This window comes from Rhincodon typus, chromosome 7, assembly GCF_021869965.1.
Source record: "Rhincodon typus isolate 14 chromosome 7, sRhiTyp1.1, whole genome shotgun sequence".
Taxonomy (NCBI): Eukaryota; Metazoa; Chordata; class Chondrichthyes; order Orectolobiformes; family Rhincodontidae; genus Rhincodon; species Rhincodon typus.
In genome coordinates this window covers 92447844-92458098 of record NC_063338.1, presented here as the reverse complement: position 1 = coordinate 92458098, position 10255 = coordinate 92447844, and positions in this window count along the sequence as shown.

The window sequence follows — 10255 nt, the reverse complement described above, 5'->3', positions numbered from 1 at the left end:
TTCTTCCTGCTAATGTGCATAACCTCACACTTTCCCAGATTAGGTTCCATCTGCCAGATTTTTGCTCATACACTTAACCCACTGTGGCAGGTGGTGAAATTAGAATTCAATGAAAACTGAAACAAAAAGTTAGCCCATGGCCGATCATGTAACCATTACCGATTATTACGAAGAACCCATCTGGTTCACAAATGTCTTTTCGGGAAGGAAGTCTCCCATCCTTAACTGTTTGAGTGACTCCAGACCCATATTGATTTGGGATAGTAAGAACTGCAGATGCTGGAGTCAGAGATAATACAATATGGAGCTGGAGGAGCACAGCAGGCCAGGCAGCATCAGAGGAGGAGGAAAGTTGACCTCAAAAGGTCCCAACCTGAAATGTCAACTTTCCTGCTCCTCTGATGCTGCCTGGCCCACATTGTTAAGGGGTTGGCTGTTCTCTGGCAAGTAGGGATGGGCGGTAAATGCAGCCTAGCTGGTGATGGTAGCCTCATCCTGTGAATGAATCATTTAGAAAATGGCAAACTGAATCCAAAACTGGCTTGGTGGCAGGAACCAGAGGGCAAGGGTTGAAGGTTGCAGTTGTGACTGAAATCCTGCATTCGATAGTATACCACTGTATTCAGTGCTGAGTTCCTTGCTGTTTATTGTGTACATTAATGATCTATACTCAAATGTAGCAGGTATAATCAGTAAGCTTACAGATGACACAAAAATTGGTGATGTGGTAAATAGCAAAGAGAAAAGCCTTAGACTATGGGACAATTTAGACTGGCTAGAAGATGGGCTGAACAATAGCAAATGGAATTCAATCCTGAAAAAAATGTGAAGTGATGCATTTTGGGATGACTAACAAGGCAAAGGGGTTCAAATTTAATGGTAGGACCCTAGGAAGTAGACTGGATCAGAGAGACCTTTGTGTGCATGTCCACAGATTCTCGAAGTCAGCAGGACACAGAGACAAAGTGGCTACAACAGTATATGGGATACTTGTCTTTAATAGGCAAGGCATAGAATACGAGAGCAAGGAGGTTAATGGTGTCCTGAAGAAAAAACAATGCTGGAAATCACAGCAGGTCAGGCAGCACCTGTGGAGAGAGAGCAGGCTAATGTTGAGTCGAGATGACTCTTCATCATTATGATGCAGCTGTACATAACATTTGTTAGGCCACAGCTGGGATTTCTGTTCAGTTCTGGTTGCCACTCTGTAGGAAGGATGTGATTGCACTAGAGAAAAGGATGCAGAGATTCACCAGAATGTTGCCTAGGCTGGAGTGATTCAGTGATAAAAAGAGTCTAGATAGGCTGGGATTGTATTCCTTTGAGCAGAGAAAGCTGAGTGGGACCTGGTTGAGTGGTACAATGTTATGAGAGGCATAGATAGAGTAGATAGGGACAAAATATTGCCCTACTTGAGAGGTCAGTAACCAGCGTCACAGTTTTAAGGTAAGGAGCAGGAGGTTTAGGGGATATGTGAGGACAAGTGCTTTTAGCAGGGGATGGTATCTGGAACAAAAACAGAAATTGCTGGAAAAACTCAGCAGGTCTGGCAGCATCTGTGGACAGAAGTCAGAGTCAACATTTCCAAGTTGAGTGACCCTTCATAGAATCATAGAATCCCTACAGTGAGGAAACAGGTCCTTTGGCCCAACAAGTCCACACTGACCCTGAAACCATCCCACCCAGACCCATCCCCCATAACTCACCGAATCTACACATCCTTGAACACTATGGGCAATTTAGCACGACCAAAAAATTTCAAAATCAGTGCTGAGTTCCTTGCTGTTTATTGTGTACATTAATGATCTATACTCAAATGTAGCAGGTATGATCAGTAAGCTTACAGATGACACAAAAATTGGTGATGTGGTAAATAGCAAAGAGAAAAGCCTTAGACTATGGGACAATTTAGACTGGCTAGAAGATGGGCTGAACAATAGCAAATGGAATTCAATCCTGAAAAAAATGTGAAGTGATGCATTTGGGATGACTAACAAGGCAAAGGGGTTCAAATTTAATGGTAGGACCCTAGGAAGTAGACTGGATCAGAGAGACCTTTGTGTGCATGTCCACAGATTCTCGAAGTCAGCAGGACACAGAGACAAAGTGGCTACAACAGTATATGGGATACTTGTCTTTAATAGGCAAGGCATAGAATACAAGAGCAAGGAGGTGAAAAAATCCACCTAGCCTGCACATCTTTGGACTGTGGGAGGAAACCGGAGCACCCGGAGGAAACTCACGCAGACACAGGGAGAATGTGCAAACTCCACATAGACAGTCACCTGAGGGTGGGAACCCTTCCTCAGAACTCTGATTTCTCACCACAGTGCAGTAGTGGCTCAGATTGGGTGTGATTCCACCCTCAGGCGACTGTCTGTGTGGAGTTTGCATGTTATCCCTGTGTCTGTGTGGGTTTCCTCCAGGTGCTCTGGTTTCCTCCCACCGTCCAAAGACGTGCACGTTAGGGTGGATTGGCCATGCTAAATTGTCTATAGTGTCTAGGGATGTGCAGGCTAGGTAGATTAGCCATGGGAAATGCAGGATTACAAGGATGAAGTGGATCTGGGTGGGATGCTGTCGGAGGATCGGTGTGGACTTGATAGACAGAATGGCCTGCTTTGACACTGTAGGGATTCTATGAGATGCTGCCAGACCTGTTTTCTGTTTTTGTTTCTGATTTCCAGCATCTGCAGTTCTTTCAGTTTTTACATGGTATCTGGATCTTTCCACCTAAGACTATTGTGGAGGCAGGATCCCTCAAGATATTTAAGTAGTATTTAGATCAGCACTTGAAATGCGACAACATACAAGGCTACAGGCCTGGGAAATAGGATTTTAGTAGATAGATGCTTGATGATAGCCACAGACTGGATGGGCTGAAGGGCCATTATCCCATACAATGAACATTCTATGGTGCAAAAGGCAGCGGAGGCAAGGTCACTGAGTAAATGGGCTGATTGGCTCAGTTGGCCAAATGCCAATGTGGATTGGATGGCAGCGAACAGCACAGAGATCAAATACAAACAAAAATATTATGTGATGTACTTTGGTTGGAAGAGCACAAAGACAACACAGAGTGCAATTCTAAAGGGGGTGGAGAAACAGAGCAGCCTGGGTGTATATGTGCACAAATCATTGGAAATGGCAGGATAGGTAGAGAGAGAGCAGTAAATAAAGCACAGTGTTCTTAGCTTTACTATTAGGGGCACAGAGTACAAGAGTGAAGAGGAGACGTTGAACTTAGAATCCTGACAGTGCAGAAAGAGGCCATTCAGCCCATTGAGTCTGTACTGAGCATCCCACACCTGTAACCCATCCCCATAGCCCCACATGGGATTTTTTTTTACCATGGAAAGCCAATCTGGTTAGCAGTTGATAGATGAATGAGATAGAGAGAGTTAGGTTACAGATAATGTGATTTTGGATGAGATCAAATGTGACTAACAACAACTTGCACACCTTTAATGTTGTTAAATGCCCCAAATATATCAGAACCTAGATCACAGAAAGTATTCAAATGATTTTTTAAATATCCGGGAGCTCTTGGCTATGCTGAGCTGGCACAAAGCAGCTGAGTGGGGTAGACCTTAGGGCTGAATGGCCTATTCCTGCTCCAATTTATTATGCTTTTATGACTTAGAGCTAGGCTTCAATCAGGTGGTCTGTGCACAGTAAGTCGAGGCAGTGTTGATATCTATCCAGTGCCTTCGACACAGTTAGTTGGCTGCTTGTGGTAGTTAGGTCAGGGTGCCAGCATTCATAACAACCAGGGAGTTGGCTATGTTCAATCCCACAGGTCCAGCACCACAGCCTGTGGTGAGAAATCAGAGTTCTGAGGAAGGGTTCCCACCCTTGGGCAACTATCTATGTGGAGATTGCACATTCTCCCTGCGTCTGTGTGGGTTTCCTCCGAATACCACTGTTGGAAATCTAGATACACCACATCAACAGGGTCCCCGTTGTCCATCACGCTTGTAATGTCTTCACAGAATTCCAGTAAATTAGTTAAACAAGACCTTCCCTTCACGAACCCATGCTGCATCTGCCCAATGGGACAATTTTTATCTCAATGTCTTGCTATTTCTTCCTTGATGATAGATTCAAGCATTTTCCCCACTACAAAAGTTAAGCTAACCGGCCTATTATTCTCCATCTTTTGTCTACCTCCTTTTTTAAACAGTGGCGTCCCATTTGCTGTTTTCCAATCTGCTGGAACTGCTCCAGAGTCTAGCAAATTTTGGAAAATTACCACAAGCGCATTTGCTAAAAGAGATCCATCATTTCTTTTTGTACTCTGGGATGCATTCCATCAGGGCCAGGAGACTTGTCTACCTTTAGCTCTATTAGCTTGCCCAACACTACCTCTTTCGTGATAATGATCGTTTCTCGGTCCTCACCTACCTTAGTCGCCTTGTCATCAATTACTGGCATGTTATTCATGTCCTCCACTGTGAAGACCGACACAAAATGCCTGTTCAATGCCTTGGCTCTTTCCTCATTTCCTGTTTTTAAAATCCTCCTTCTCATCCACTAAAGGACCAATGTTTACCTTAGCCACTCTTTTCCGTTTTATATATTTGTAGAAACTTCTGCTATCTGTCTTTATATTCTGAGCTGGTTTACTCTCATAATCTATCTCACTTTTCTTTCTAGCTTTCTTCATGGCTTTCTGTTGACCTTTAACGTTTTCCCAAACTCTAGTTTCCCACTGGTCTGCCACTTTGTACGCCTTATCTTTCAATTTGAAACCTTCCCTTATTTCCTTAGACATCCATGGCTGATTACCCCTTTTTCTACAGTCCTTCCTTTTCACAGGTATAAACTTTTGCTAAGCACTTTGAAAAATTGCTTTGAAAGTCCTCCACTGTTCCTTAACCATAAAGTTTTTGCTTCCAGTCTACTTTAGCCAACTCCTCCCTCATCCTATTGTAGTCCCGTTTGTTTAAGCACAGGACCCTGGTATTGGATTTTATCTTCTCACTTTCCATCTGTGGTCTAAATTCAACCATACTGTGATCGCTCTTTTCAAGAGGATCCCTAACTATGAGATCATTAATTATTCCTGTCTCATTACGCAGGACCTGATCTAGGATAGCTTGCTCCCTCGTCGGTTCCATTATACACAGTTCAAGAAAACTATCGCAGATACATTCAATGAATTCCTCCTCAAGGCTGCCTTGACTGACCTGGTTCGACCAATCGACATGTAGATTAAAATCCCCCATGATAATTGCATTAGTTATTTCTTTGTTTATTACCCACCCCAACGTGATATTATTATTTGGGGCCTAAAGACTACACCTATCAGTGACTTTTTCTTCTTAGAATTTCTAATTTCCAACCAAAACTCATTCTCCATAGAACCTATATCATCTCTCACTTCTGCCTTGATGTCATCCTTAAATATCAGAGCAACCGCGACACACCCATCACGCTACGTTACATCAGGAACACCTCTGAACTGAACACAAGACTCCTACAACCACTGGGCATCAGAGTATCACACAAACCCACATCAACCCTATGCCAGCTGCTCACCTAAACCAAAGACCCACTACGGGCAGGACCAGTGTCAAATACAAGATTCCTTGCAGAGACTGTGACAAACAATACATCGGACAAATAGGAAGGAAATTAACAAGGGTACACGAACATCAATTGCTTGCAAAAAGACACGACCAATACTCACTCATCTCTATCCACGTGGATAGGGAGAACCACCAATTAGACTGGGACAACACCAAGATCCTGGGACAAGCAAAGCAGAGACAGGCACGAGAATCCCTAGAAGCCTGGTACTCCACGATCAAAGCCATCAACAAACACAGAGCCCAACCTCATATACACTCCACTGCGAGGGAAAACCCGAAGTGAGGTAATCCAGCTCAACGGACTCCAGAGTTCAAATATCAGGCGGGAAAACACAACAGCGCTTCATCGGAGGCTGCACTGATGACGTTACCCAGTAGGGTAATGAAACATCTACGGAACAACAACGAATCAGCTCGGCGAGCCAACCAAGCACAACGTCCACAACCCAAGCTACGAATCTACTCTAAAACCTTAAACATCACCTCCCTTACCTTTCTGTCTGTCCTTCGAATAGTCTGATACCCATGGATATTTAATTCCCAGTTGTGACCATCCTGCAGCCGTGTATCCATAATGGTTACTAAACCATACTCATTTGCTGTGATTTGTGCCGTTAACTCATCTACCTTGTTTTGAGTACTACGAGCATTTAGGTAAAGTGCCTTTATGCTAGTTTTTATACCTTTTTTTTGAATTCTAACATCTCCATTAATACCATCTTCTGAGTTTTCCTTCCTTTTAACTTCTTTCAGAGTGTTCCAATGTAGTTAAACCCTCCTGCACACATTAACCTGCTGCTTTCTTTTCTGTTTACCATTATGCTTCCTGTCATTTTCACCTTCCCTTCCCCCCAGTTCTCTCGTTTAAAGTCCCAGTGATTAAACCCAAGAGCTGAGAAGTGGCAGATGGAGGTTAATTTGGATAAATGCATGATATTTCATTTTGGTAAAACAAACAAGGGTAGGACTGAAACAGTTAATGGTAGGGCCCTGGGCAGTGTTGTAGAACAGAGAAGCCTAGGGGTTCAGGCACATAATTCTTTGAATTCTTTCAGAGGAAGTGATGATTGCAGGTACAGTTACAACATTTAAAAGACATTTGGATAGATACATGAATAGAAAAAGTCTGGAGGGATATGGACCAAATGCAGGCAAGTTTTTTTTCTCTCTGTTCATTTACAGGATGTGGGCATCGCTGGCTCGTCAGCATTTCTTGCCTATCCCTAGTTGCCCTTGAGAAGATGGTGGTGAGCTGCCTCCTTGAACCGCTGCACTCCTTCTGCTGTGGGTTGACCCACAATGCTATTAGGGAGGGAATTCCAGGATTTTGACCCAGCGACAGTGATGTGGGGGTAGTTTGGTTTGAGAACATGGTTGGCATGGATTTGTTGGACCGAAGGGTCTGTTTTTATGCTGTATGACTCTATGAATATGACTCTAGTCAGTTAAAGGATCAACATTACTTCATTCAACAACTACTGACCATATCAAAACCCCTAACTTCAGACTACAGTGAGAAAAGGCTCTGTCCTGTAAGAAATAACTAACCAAAGCCCTGAATTTTGTGCTCTCCACAAGTGATCAACTTTCTTTTGTTAAAACAGTGAAACAGAAGTAAAATTTTAACCATATTGCTCAGGTGATCTTCATAAAGAATTTTAAAGAGAAGAAATGGTCTACAACTCTTGAACTGACAGTTAGCCAATCAATAGCCTCCATAAAAGAATTTGCAATTGCTAATTCATGCTTTGGACATATGGGCTCCATTGTAAAGGTAAGGTCAGTGATAAACTAATATCCGTCAGTTGTTTGTAATTAAGTTTTTGTTACTTGATTAACCTCGTTATCATTTTTTATTTCACTTTGTATGATTGCAAGAGTCTGTGTTGAGAAGTACTTTCCCATCCTCTGGACATTTAAGAATGTGTGGAATAAATCCTACTTCTGACTTAACTTCATAACAGTGTTTTTACAAAGTCAGAGTCCACAAATAGAGGAACAGGGGAACACATCACCACTGTTTAAAACAGGTAAAAGTTTAATCTTATTCTGTTTATGGACAAGTGTGAAAACAGGGAGAGAGATTCACTTCAAACCTCATAATCTGTTTGTAACTGAAATTGGGGTCTTTACTCCAAAGTAAACCCATGATATTGAAAGATGAGATTTGACAAAAGTCTAAATATAAGAAACAAGTCAAATAAACTGATTGGAAGTCAAAAGGGGAAAATTGGATAACAGAAATGATTTCTAAAATAAAATCAACAACTCCAACTGAAACCTTCTTCTCTAACATTAGAAAATGACACATTCGGATTCAGAGATGTTGTAGTACAATATAGTTTAACTGCTGAAATACTAGCCACCCTGGTTACAGTCCAATTAAAAGTTAAAGCCAGAGAATTATATGTGGAACTGTCCAACAAGGGACAATGGAATGAATTGCTGGCTGAGCACCAGGCACGGTTCACAATCAGATCAGATTGATGAGGAATTAGAACTGGAAACCAATCAATGTACACAACTAGAGCTGGAAAAGGTTAAATACGGCTAGAGTTTATGGAGAGAGAAAGATAAGGGAAGGAGTGTGAGAAGGAAAGAGAGAGATATAGTGAGAGTAACAGGGGAGAGAGGATATTCCATCACTGGAAATTGGAATTTGAGTTACAGGCTCAGAAAGACCTCAAGACAGATGGAAAATTGCTAGGGGCAACTTGTCTCCACACAGTAACAAGCTAAAACTGCTTAACCTACAACCAAGTTTTGAATGTTATAGTTGAGTACAAATGAGTGTGAGTAAATCCCTTCCCCAAGCCCACAAGGAAAACACCCAGTGTGTTCCCATCTCAATCAAGTGGGGCATTACCAAACAGATCTGGGAGTTTTAAAGGGAAGGCAGCAGAAGTAGTGAAATAGAAATAGCACACTGACTCAATCACTTCTGAGGAAGACATCCCAGGCAAGGGTGCAGCAAAACCTATAAGGATCTATGCTGTAGAATCTAGTCACTTGGGAGAATGCCACTGGTGGCTCAGTGGTTAGCACTGCTGCCTTTCAACACCACGGACCTGGGTTCGATTCCATCCTCAGGAGCTGTCTGTGTGGAGTTTGCACATTCTCCCTGTGCCTGTACGGGTTTCCTTTGGGTGCTCTGGTTTCCTCCCACAGTGCAAAGATGTGCAGGTTAGTGAGATTAGCCATGAGAAATTCAGGGGTTCTGGGTGGGATACACTGAGGGTCAGTGTTGACTCGATGAGCTGAATGGCCTGCTCCCACACTGTAGGGATTCTACGTATGGCCTACCAAGGTAAACTCTCCTAAAAGCTGCAGGGGTTTTGACCTGATACAAACAAACAGCGTCCCAGTACACTGCCCTGAAAGCAAGCAACTCTATTGCTTTACTCGAGGACACTGGGACAACCCAATCCCTAAAATCATGGAGGATTCTAAAACTTCACTCTGAGTCTGGCTCAGGTCAGGGAAGTAGGTGGAGGGACATGTCTGATTCCCTCCACACAGTGTAGTTTAGTCTCAGGCCCAGTGACAGTAGAAATAAATGAGGCAAGCGGAGACCCATTAAGTAAAGCAGATTCTGCCTGGCTCCCAAGGAAAGGAAGGGTCACTAGAACACAAGCTACTTCAGCAAGAGTTTAAAAAGGTGCAAAAAGCTAGGCAAGGTGCAGGGGGTCTGCAGAGGGCAGTGGTATCAAAGATGTAAGCTCAAAGAGCTAAATATACACCAAAAAAGGTATAAGGAGTCACGGAAAGGCCACAGAAATTAACAGTTGAAGGTAGTAAGCCTGAACTGGCAGACCATTTCATGGCCCAAATTACATGATACCCAAAAGGGTTTCCATGACAACAAACAGATGGGTGGGTGGATACCTCACTAAGTCTGCTGATTTAATTTTAATTTTAATTTAATTTTTAAAATTAAACATAGGCTTTGGTCTGCAACTTCTCAGACTGAGCCCAGTAGCTCCGTGTCCCCAAGGAACATACCCACAGATCTCTGTAGAATCCTAAACTAATATACTCCGACCTATAAATCTTATCTGAGAAGCCAACATTAGACTGCTAGAACTGCAAACAGAAAAATGCATTTCTTGTTTTAAGTTTAGATTACAGCATCAGTATTAATTTGCTCCTACATTAGACTGCCAGACACAGGAATGGTGCAAGTGGCACTGAAAATGTTAAATACTTACAGTTTCCCTCCACAAGCGGGCAGGGAAAATTATATACATTAAAAGCTGTCCCTTGATGCATTTCTTAGTAGCAATTAATTGTTTACCAGGTGTCATTAACCTTGAATTGGTTCTAATCCTGAATTGCATTGAAGTCTCTTTGTATAATGCAATGTCCAGACAAGGAATGTTGTGTAAAAACCGAAAGCACTGCAGATGTTGGAAATCAGAAACAAAAACAGAAATTGCTGTTAAAGCTCAGCAGGTCTAGTCGCATTTGTGAAGAGAAACCAGAGTTAACATTTTGAGTCCAGTGACCCTTTGCCACAACATTCCTTTCTGGGAATGGAATGTTATGTGCCTATTTAACTGAGGGACATTAAGTGAAGGGTTCCATCAAATAAACAAAAGTACGTGATCTTTGATTGAGAACAGGAGAATGAATAAAAATCTATATCTCATTCCTTACCTTTT